The sequence below is a fragment of the Vulpes lagopus genome, chromosome 4 (genome assembly GCF_018345385.1).
Source record: "Vulpes lagopus strain Blue_001 chromosome 4, ASM1834538v1, whole genome shotgun sequence".
NCBI lineage: Eukaryota > Metazoa > Chordata > Mammalia > Carnivora > Canidae > Vulpes > Vulpes lagopus.
The window spans coordinates 117,062,235-117,070,420 of record NC_054827.1 but is presented as its reverse complement, the minus strand read 5'-3'; the positions used below and the strand labels follow the sequence as shown (position 1 = coordinate 117,070,420).

The 8,186-nt window shown below is 55.1% G+C and overlaps 1 protein-coding gene across 4 annotated transcripts in view; it reads left to right on the top strand.

Moving 5' to 3' along the window:
- The first annotated feature begins 340 nt into the window (after positions 1-340).
- The window catches only part of LOC121489849 (cell migration inducing hyaluronidase 1), a 139,629-nt gene continuing 131,783 nt past the window's right edge, over positions 341-8,186 (top strand). For 3 of the 4 annotated variants that reach the window (XM_041753241.1, XM_041753242.1, XM_041753239.1), the window contains exon 1: positions 341-545. The gene's annotated coding sequence lies outside the window, so the exon portion shown is untranslated. Of the gene's footprint in view, positions 546-631; positions 713-8,186 lie in introns of those variants that run through there. The other variant, XM_041753240.1, reaches the window with a different exon arrangement.

Genomic DNA, 8,186 nt, shown 5'->3' with positions numbered 1-8,186 from the left:
CCACCCCGCGGCCACTCGGGCCGACCAGGGCCTTCCCTCCACAGCCTGTGGCCGCGGGGCCGGGGTCCGCGCCCCGGGCTCCAGCGCCCCCACCCGGCCGCCGCGGGGCTGTCCGCGGGCCCCGGCGCGGCGGGCTCGGGTCTGCGCCTCCCGGAGCGGCCGCCAGAGCCCGCCCGGGGCCGGCCGGGGCGCGGGCCCCAGCCCCACCTCGGCGAGGGGCGGTCGGCCGGGGGCGGGCGTCTGGGGCCCCGGGGAGGAGCCAGCCGGCCGGCGGCGCCGAGCCCGCCGCGCGCTATAAAAGCGGCCGCTGGGGCGCGGGCCCGGGGAGCGCGAGCGGAGCGCGAGGAGAGCGCGAGCAGAGCGCGGCGCCCGCGGGCCATCGGGGCGGAGCGGCCGCGCGCGGAGCCCCACTTTTTCAGACGCGTCCCCCGCCCGTGCCAGCCCGCGTCCTCGGAGCTCGCGGGCCCGTCGCCCTGCCACCGGCCCGGCCCGGCCGCGCACTCCTGCCCTTGGGGCGCGCCGCCGCCTCGGCCACCGACCGCGAGGTAAGCCAGTCCGTGCGCTCTGCTCTGCGGTCTGTCCGCCGGTCTGGGAGCCCGTCGAAGGGCGCACGCCCCTGTCCCTGCCCTCTGGGAGGTTTCTCCGAAGCCGTGTGATCCTTTGCAAGCAGCAGGTGCCCGGGGGCGCCAGCGTCCCAGGAGCAGGACCAGCGGTGCGTGTGTGTTGGGGGGGGCTTGCTTTCCGCAGAGTCACCCCCCTTCTCAGGGGCAGAGGGAAGGGGTCTGGCGCCCGGGAAGGGGGTTGCCGGCGCGGGAGCGCACAGAGGGCCAGCTCGCGGGTCCAGCCGGCGGGGAGCCGCGCGCATCGTGCACCCGCGGGTGTGCGCCTGGCAACAGGTCTGCGCCCTGCTACTCGGCCTCGGCAAGGTCTTCCTTCTGGGGTCCCCATCACCTCCCGCTGGCTCCCGCTGGCTCCCGCTGGCTCGCGCACTCTCCCCGGGTGGCGCTGGGCTCCCAGCGGCGTGGTGCCCCGGGGGGGGCCCGCGGGGGGTGCAATTAAATGTTAAAAGAGGTGACAGCCCCTGTTGACGTTTGGACTGAGACTGCCAGCCAGGCATTGCTGGGAGACGGTTCTCTGGTGCCTGGCAAGGGACCTCGGCTTCAGGAAGGGTTAAATCAGGTGAAAGGCAGGCGCCTGGCGAAGCGCAAGCCAGGGCTGTGGCTGGGTCTCCAGCTCGTCGCCCTGGGGACGAGGGCCAGAGACCTTCTGGAACGGCCCCGGCGGCGCGCATGTGCTCTTGAGAAAGGCGCCCAGGGCGCCCAGGTCCTCAGCCGCAGACGCAGCTCTCCGCGCCCGCCGCCGGTGCCCGCGGCTCGAACACCACGGCCGTCCCAGGCGCGCCTCCAGCAGCAGGCTTTGAGGTCCGGAGTCTCGCTCCGCAGAGCGCAGCCAGCGATGCCCACAGGTGAGAGCTCTCTTTTGAAACTTCTCTTTTGATGTTTGAGCCAGTTCCTGGCTGCAGCCCCAGCCCCGGAGAGGGTGAGCCCGGGAGCGAGCGGCTCCATTCCGCGGTCTGGAGACGACGGGGCGCGCCCGGGGGCTGGAAGCCGGCGGCTCTGCGTGCCCAGGCGCGGCGCCACCATGGACAGCTCCCAGCCGCTTCCTCCGCTCCGGGTCCGCGGCCCTGGGTCTCGGGAAGTCGCCTGCTTCCCTCCCAGACGCCAGGTGTTGAGACACAGGGCAGCAGGACAGGGACAGCTAGTTTTTGAGAGCCCTCTGTCACCTGTCCCAAGGCCGCAGGAGGGCAAAGGGAGCCTGTGGTTGGTGACCGGGTCCTCGATGGGCCTGCAGCCGAGCCCCGGCCCGGACCTCTGGCATGGGGGGTGGCGGGGAGGGGGTCTCCGGCTCTTCGGCAGCGCCCAGAGCCCCTTCAGAGGTGTTATTATAAATGTGTGACGCCTGAGCCTCCGATGAGGCAGTGAGGTCATGCCAGACCTAATTAGGGACTGCTCAGACTGCTCTCTCTACACAGCATGGGGCTGTGTTGCATTTTATTACATTATTTAGCAAATTTGGTATTGGGAAGAGATATTAGTGTCAGAGTCACAGAGACAGGGCGGAGAAGCATCCAATAGAACAAGTTTCAGAGAATGTATTTAGATGCATTTGCTAAAAGCAGCTATGCTGTTTTCTGATCCTCATTGTTTTCTCCACATTGTTTTCTCCACGGTGTAAAACACTCTTCAAGAAGCTCCCAAAGGTTCCTCTTGAGTTCACTTGATGCATTTTCGAGTTGGTTGCTTGGAAACAGGGAGGGGAGAACCTGTAGGGGTTCACCTGTGCAAATTAGGCACCTCCTTTCTCTGCTAAGAAATGGCATGGAGTGGGGCTCTCCTTTTTGCCCTCTGCACCTATACAGAAGTGTGTATCTTCCTCTATCATAAAATTGTAAGGCATGTCCAAGGTCTGATTCTGTTGATGACTGATGGAGGTCCATGGAGAAGTAAAAAAAATCAAGCATCCTTTTTTTTTTTTTTCTTTTTGAGGAAGCATGTGTGATTTTTGTTGAAGGTACTTGAGCTCTGTGCCTGCTTCCTCATCTGTAACATGGGACCACACACTCTCCCTGGCAGAGTTGCCAACGAGAACTAAAGTGGCACAATGTAAACCACTTAGCCCCTCACGGAGCACAGAGAACACTCTTAAAATGGCAGTGATCACAGGTGTATTTCAAAGTTTCTTTTGCAGCACCTGCCCTCTGCTCTCTCCACTAACCAGCAATTGTTTGACAGGGACTCCGTTTCCCACTCTATGTTCATGTTGGAGAACTTGTGGATGAAAGAATTGAAGTTGATCACAACAAAAATGTTGTTCAAGGATAAACAGAAGAACTTTCAGTGAGACAAATCAGGCACCTGTTTTTCTCACCTCTACCACTTGGAAGAAAGACAAAGTAAGTCATTTTCAAAATATTGGCATAGCCCTCCAGATGAGAGGAATAATTCTTCCTGACACTTCTCTCAAAACAACCCAGGATTTCCAAAAGCCCTCTTTGTCTTGCTGCGGGGGCGGGGATGAATTTTCTCCGGTCTTGATGGGGAGTGGCCTCCATGGCCCCTGTTTCTGGATCACTGCAGGGTGGAGTGAGGGTTTGCTGCACTGGACAGCACCATGTCTGGGAAGCTCATGTGGGGTCCTCCCCATGCAAAAGGCAGCACATCCCTTCATGGTGGAGCCCTGCTTGGCTGTGAGATCCTGCCTGGGACACAGGTCTGCCTGGAGCATTGGCTAGTTATTTGGTCCCAGCTGGATTTGAAGATACCCTCCAGCTCTGCATTTGGGATTCTGTCTGGTAAAAATCATGAATACCATGAAGTTTGGATAATGGAATTATAATGGGCCCAATCTCACAGTTAGAATTTTTTTCCCGAAAAAAGTATGTACATGTGTGCGTGTGTGTGTGTGTGTGTATTTGCCAGTTTCGTATTCTAGTACTCTTAGATTTTTTTCATCTGTGAAAATCAGAAGTAGATCTCATCTGTAGATGAGATCAGAAGTAGATCTTAAGTCATCTTGGTAGATCAGAAGTCATCTTAGCTCCCTCCATCTGAAAGACATGGAGCTCACAGATGCGGTGCACAGATGCTGGGAGTCTTTCCATGAGTTTCGTCTGCCTGGTGGTGTGAATGGAGCAGGAGGCTGGGCTTCACCCTGAAGCTCACCCTGAAGCCCTGGCTCTCTTCTCTGGGCTTCCACAAAGGTTCTAGTATCCAGCACACAGAGCTTTCTGGTAGGAAGACAACTGAACCACAGAACCCCCTTGGAGTCAGGGCCAGTGAGGGGAGGAACTTGCCTCGGAGGTGGCAGGGGGCTCTCCACAGGCCCTGTGGCACTCTGGGTCTGAGCCTCTGGGGCAGGTCAGACAGCAAGAGTGGCCTTTGGGGAAGGCCAGCAAGACGAGCGGGGTGAGCTCAGTATTCTCAGCCTTCTCTGAACCCCGCTGCTTGAGTAGCCCCCTCCGTGGTATTGGCAGAGCAGCACATTGTAGAACGAATGCATTGGTAGTTACAGCCCCAGAGAAACACAAGTGTGTGGGTTGTGTTCCTAAGAGGAACAGAGTGATGTTTATGGGCTGCCCCCATGCCCGTGAACAGTCATCTGGCTCCACCTCTGTCTCCACATGATGGCAGATGCCCAGATATCCAATATCATCAGAGGAATGCTTCGGTCATGTTCCTGTGCTTGGTTTAGACTGTTGTGTGGAAGCAAGTAGGTTTCCTTGGAACAGTGATTAGGAAAGGAGCGCATATCCTGCCCTCTGATATCTGGTTAGCTTAGTAGGACTTAGGGGTGGTTAATAGGTACAGAGGGACACTTCTCAGTGCTGAGTCCTTTTTCTACCAGTTTCCCTGGGGCCCTAAGCCTCCTTCCCTGAGAGCTTGGCACATGGAAACCGTGTAGAATCAGGCAGGACCACAGCGGCTATGACAGTGAGCCGGATCAATGTCTGCTCCAATCCATGCCCTCGGGCCGGGGGGGCGGGGGGTGCTGCTTGTTCTGAGACTCTGGTAGGCCTCCCTCTTCCCTTCCTCCCCACTGTCTGCTCTGGTGCCAGGCTTTGTTCAAACTCGGCTCCTCAGAAGGGAGGCTGAATGCAGAGAAATGTCATCAAATATACATTTGCCTTCTGCAGTTCCCTTCATGCAGGAAACACACTTCTCCGCTCACTGCCCTGCTCTCCTCGCTCTGATGGTTTTGAGGGCTCTGTCGAGGCTCAACACAGGTCCTCCCTTCCCTCCCAGCCCCTGCAGGTGCATGAGCCCTGGAGAGCACAGCAGCCTCCCCCAAGCACTCCCTGGGAGGAGGTCTCCTTCTCTCCAGCTCCAACAGTCTGGCTCCTCCTGCATTGGGAAACTGCTGAGGTGTTCTCTCTGAATCTTTGCAAGGGCAGCCACGGGACTGATTTAGATATAACTTGGTTTAAAGTGCTTTTACCAGACAACTGCTTTTGAAAACCCCAGGTGTTTCTCTCGGCCGTCTGTAGGACAGCTTGGCCATTAGACATTTTGTGTTATGGGGAATGCACGTCTAGAAGCTGGTCCTTTGCCAGTGTAAAGTGGCCAGCCTCTCCTGTTCCTAGACATCTCGAGGGGGCAGGAGGGTTTTGAGCTTTCCCGGGAGCCAGTCATACTGTTTGATCTTGTCTGGGTTCAGGAGTTCCTGCTGTTGGCTGTAAGGCTTGGGCCCAAGACTGGGCAAAGCACAGTGGCCAGTGCCTCCTAGACTGGACTATGTAGAATTACTGGGGAGCATGTGAAGATGCAAACTCTGATTGGCTGCACTGGGGAGGGGCCCAAGAGTCTGCCTTCCTAACCAACTCCCAAGTGATGCCGTGGCCCACCAAGCTCCTTGGGAGGTGCCAGGGGTACATCATTGCCTTCCTATAATCCAGCTCAGCCCTTCTTGGTCTATGTTAAGTCAGTTTCTGGTGTCTGAATGCATGCAGTCCAGCTGGCCTGTGTCCTCCTAATGACCTTATAATGACCCCTCAAATTCTTGGAGGTAATTATTGTTGCTCCTAAACCGTCTTATCAGTAGACTAAATATCATGAACCCCTTTGAGTTCCCCTTTTCCCTGTCATAATAAATTTTCCAGCTCTCTGAACCGAGTTACTTTTAAGTGCAAGACCATTGTGCAAATGGCAATTTATCTTTGCCTGGCAGAGGCATCTGAATGTAATTTTGCTGGTATTAAGAGATCACTTGGGGAGTCTCATCTCACTCTGGTTCCAGACACAGAGAATGCATGTTTACATTTAGACAACTTTACTTGCCTCTAAAAATCACAACTTTTTTTTGAACCTAAAAATGAAATTTAAACCTCCGTTCTCTTGCTCAGCCCCCCTCCCTGTGACATTCCTGCAGGATGAGCATGCATGATGGTCAGCCCAGAACATAGGTGTGCGATCGCGTCCTGTCATCCACTGCCGCATCTGGAGGCAGAAAAAAAAAATGAGTACAAAATTTTGATCATCTTCTACATGGAGGTCCTGTGTTAGCCATGGGGGGAGGCAGGATTAAATAAATGGTCCCTGGCATTCAGAGCTAACAACAGTCTGGCTGGGAGAACAGCCGCCTAGGTCAGAAGCTGCCATATGGTGTGATGAGGGCTGAGACACGTTGGTCAGGAGGATCGGTGGGCCGGGGACCTGCTGGGGACAAGGGAAGCCAGAGGACTTCCCCAGGAAGGGGGGCATACAGTGCTTCTGGCAGGATTAGCAGGGGTTCATAGGGATTTTCCCATGAGGCAACGTGGGATTTGGGGAGCGGAATTCAGAAGGTGTTCCACACAGAGAAAAGGCCTCAGGGAAAGATCCAGAAGCCCAGGCAGGCTTAAACCTCTTATGTCCCACAACCTCTCATGTTCAGGAAGCTCCTTACCTGTCCCAGGTGCATAAGTGCCCTTACCCACCCAGACCTTGAACCATACCAGGCAGAAGAGAGAGTCCTTCTGAGCACCTGGTGTCTTTAGTTTCATAGACTGTGGTTTTCAACTACTATAACCATATTTTTTTTTCCCAACAAAGTCTTACTACATCTCATTTACAAACCAGATAAAAAGTGGCTGTGGCTGGGAGGACGTTTTTATCTCGAGGTCCCCCAGGAGTTCCACAGAGCTCTGCGGGTTCCAAGGAGCACCATTTGAAAACCTCTGCCTTGGATCATTTCATTTTGCTTTCGGCATTCATATTACTAGTGCCAGCTTCGTATTATTGTGGCTTGTCTTGCTATGTCTTAAGATTCTGGATGTCTTGCTGGGCTTGGTGTCAATAGTTTTTAATAAGATGATGCCAGAAGTATGCTTTGTGTGATTGTCTCACAAACATGAGGTGTGTGGGTTACTGGTGACAAGTGTATGTGACAGATACTGGCTCAGAAGACTCAAGCTGTAGCTGACCAGCACAGGAGACAAAGAGAGGTGTGAACTTCTTGCAAAAAAATGGGCTTTTTATTTCCAACCTCGTCCATCAATCTATGCACCCAAGATTCTTCAGATTCTATAGAAGCTGGCAAGAAGGAAAAATAGCTTATTTTGAGGTATAAGACTCGATAAATTATTTACAGGATCTTGCATCCTTTTTCACTGATGTAAAGGAGACAAATTTGAATGTGGGAGGTTTTTGAAAGTAGAGTTTGAACGGGGACTGTAAGTCGAAAGTATAAAAACAGAGAAGCTCTGCTGACCCCATGGGGATGGGATGGAAGGTTCCAGTTCAAGCTGTGGCTCCTGCTTGCTTCTAACAGAGCTCTTCTACTGGAGAAAATCAATGCTCAGATGGGACAACACCCAAGGGGGGGGGGTGCTGTCCTCACCCACCTGTGCTTCTTCTCCTTAGAAAGGTATTGGTGCTTCTTCTCCTTAGAAAGGGATCTGAAGAACCCCTTCTGAGCATAGACCCAGCTCTAAAAATCCTATGACTGATTTAAGGTGATCAAAGTGACACGTGGTTAGTCTGGGGAACTTGGAGGACACCCCCACCTCTTGGAAGACCCTGCTGGCTCTGTGAGGAGCCTCAGCGGAGCAAAGAGGCAGGTGGCATCTCCCTCCAGGTGGGTGTCCCCAGGTGCCAGAGGCTCCTCTTGCCTGTGGCCAGAACAACAACCAGCTGAACCCCGCAGCATCAGGGAGCGCTGCCGTGCTGGTGGGTGACCAGCAGCCTCACCATCTGGGGCCATCTGGCCTCACATTCAGGGGTCTTTGCTTCAAACCATATCACCCTAGACATTGGAACACCCTGAACTTTGGATTTGACTCCCAAACCATCAAGATGCATGCCATCCTGGCTTGCTAGGGCTGGACAGTGGCTGGCTCCTATGTCGCCCTGACCTCTTGGCACAGGTGACCAAAGACCCTGGCTCCCTAGATCCCACAGAACTATCTGGAGGTGCTCAGTGGTGACCCTGAACTGTCTACTGGTTGCAGAGGCCATGTTTGGCTCTCTCTACTCCCTGGGGGCGCGGGCAGTGGTGTCTGCTGGTGGGCGATGAGGGCGCAGGGGCTCGAGGGTACAGAGCTGGTACAGGGTGGCACCTTGGCTTGCACTCACTTGCCTTCCTTCCAGGGCTCTTGTCCTTGCTGTGTGGTTGGGTAATTATTCCCAGCTCCTTCCCCTAGAGCTTCCTGA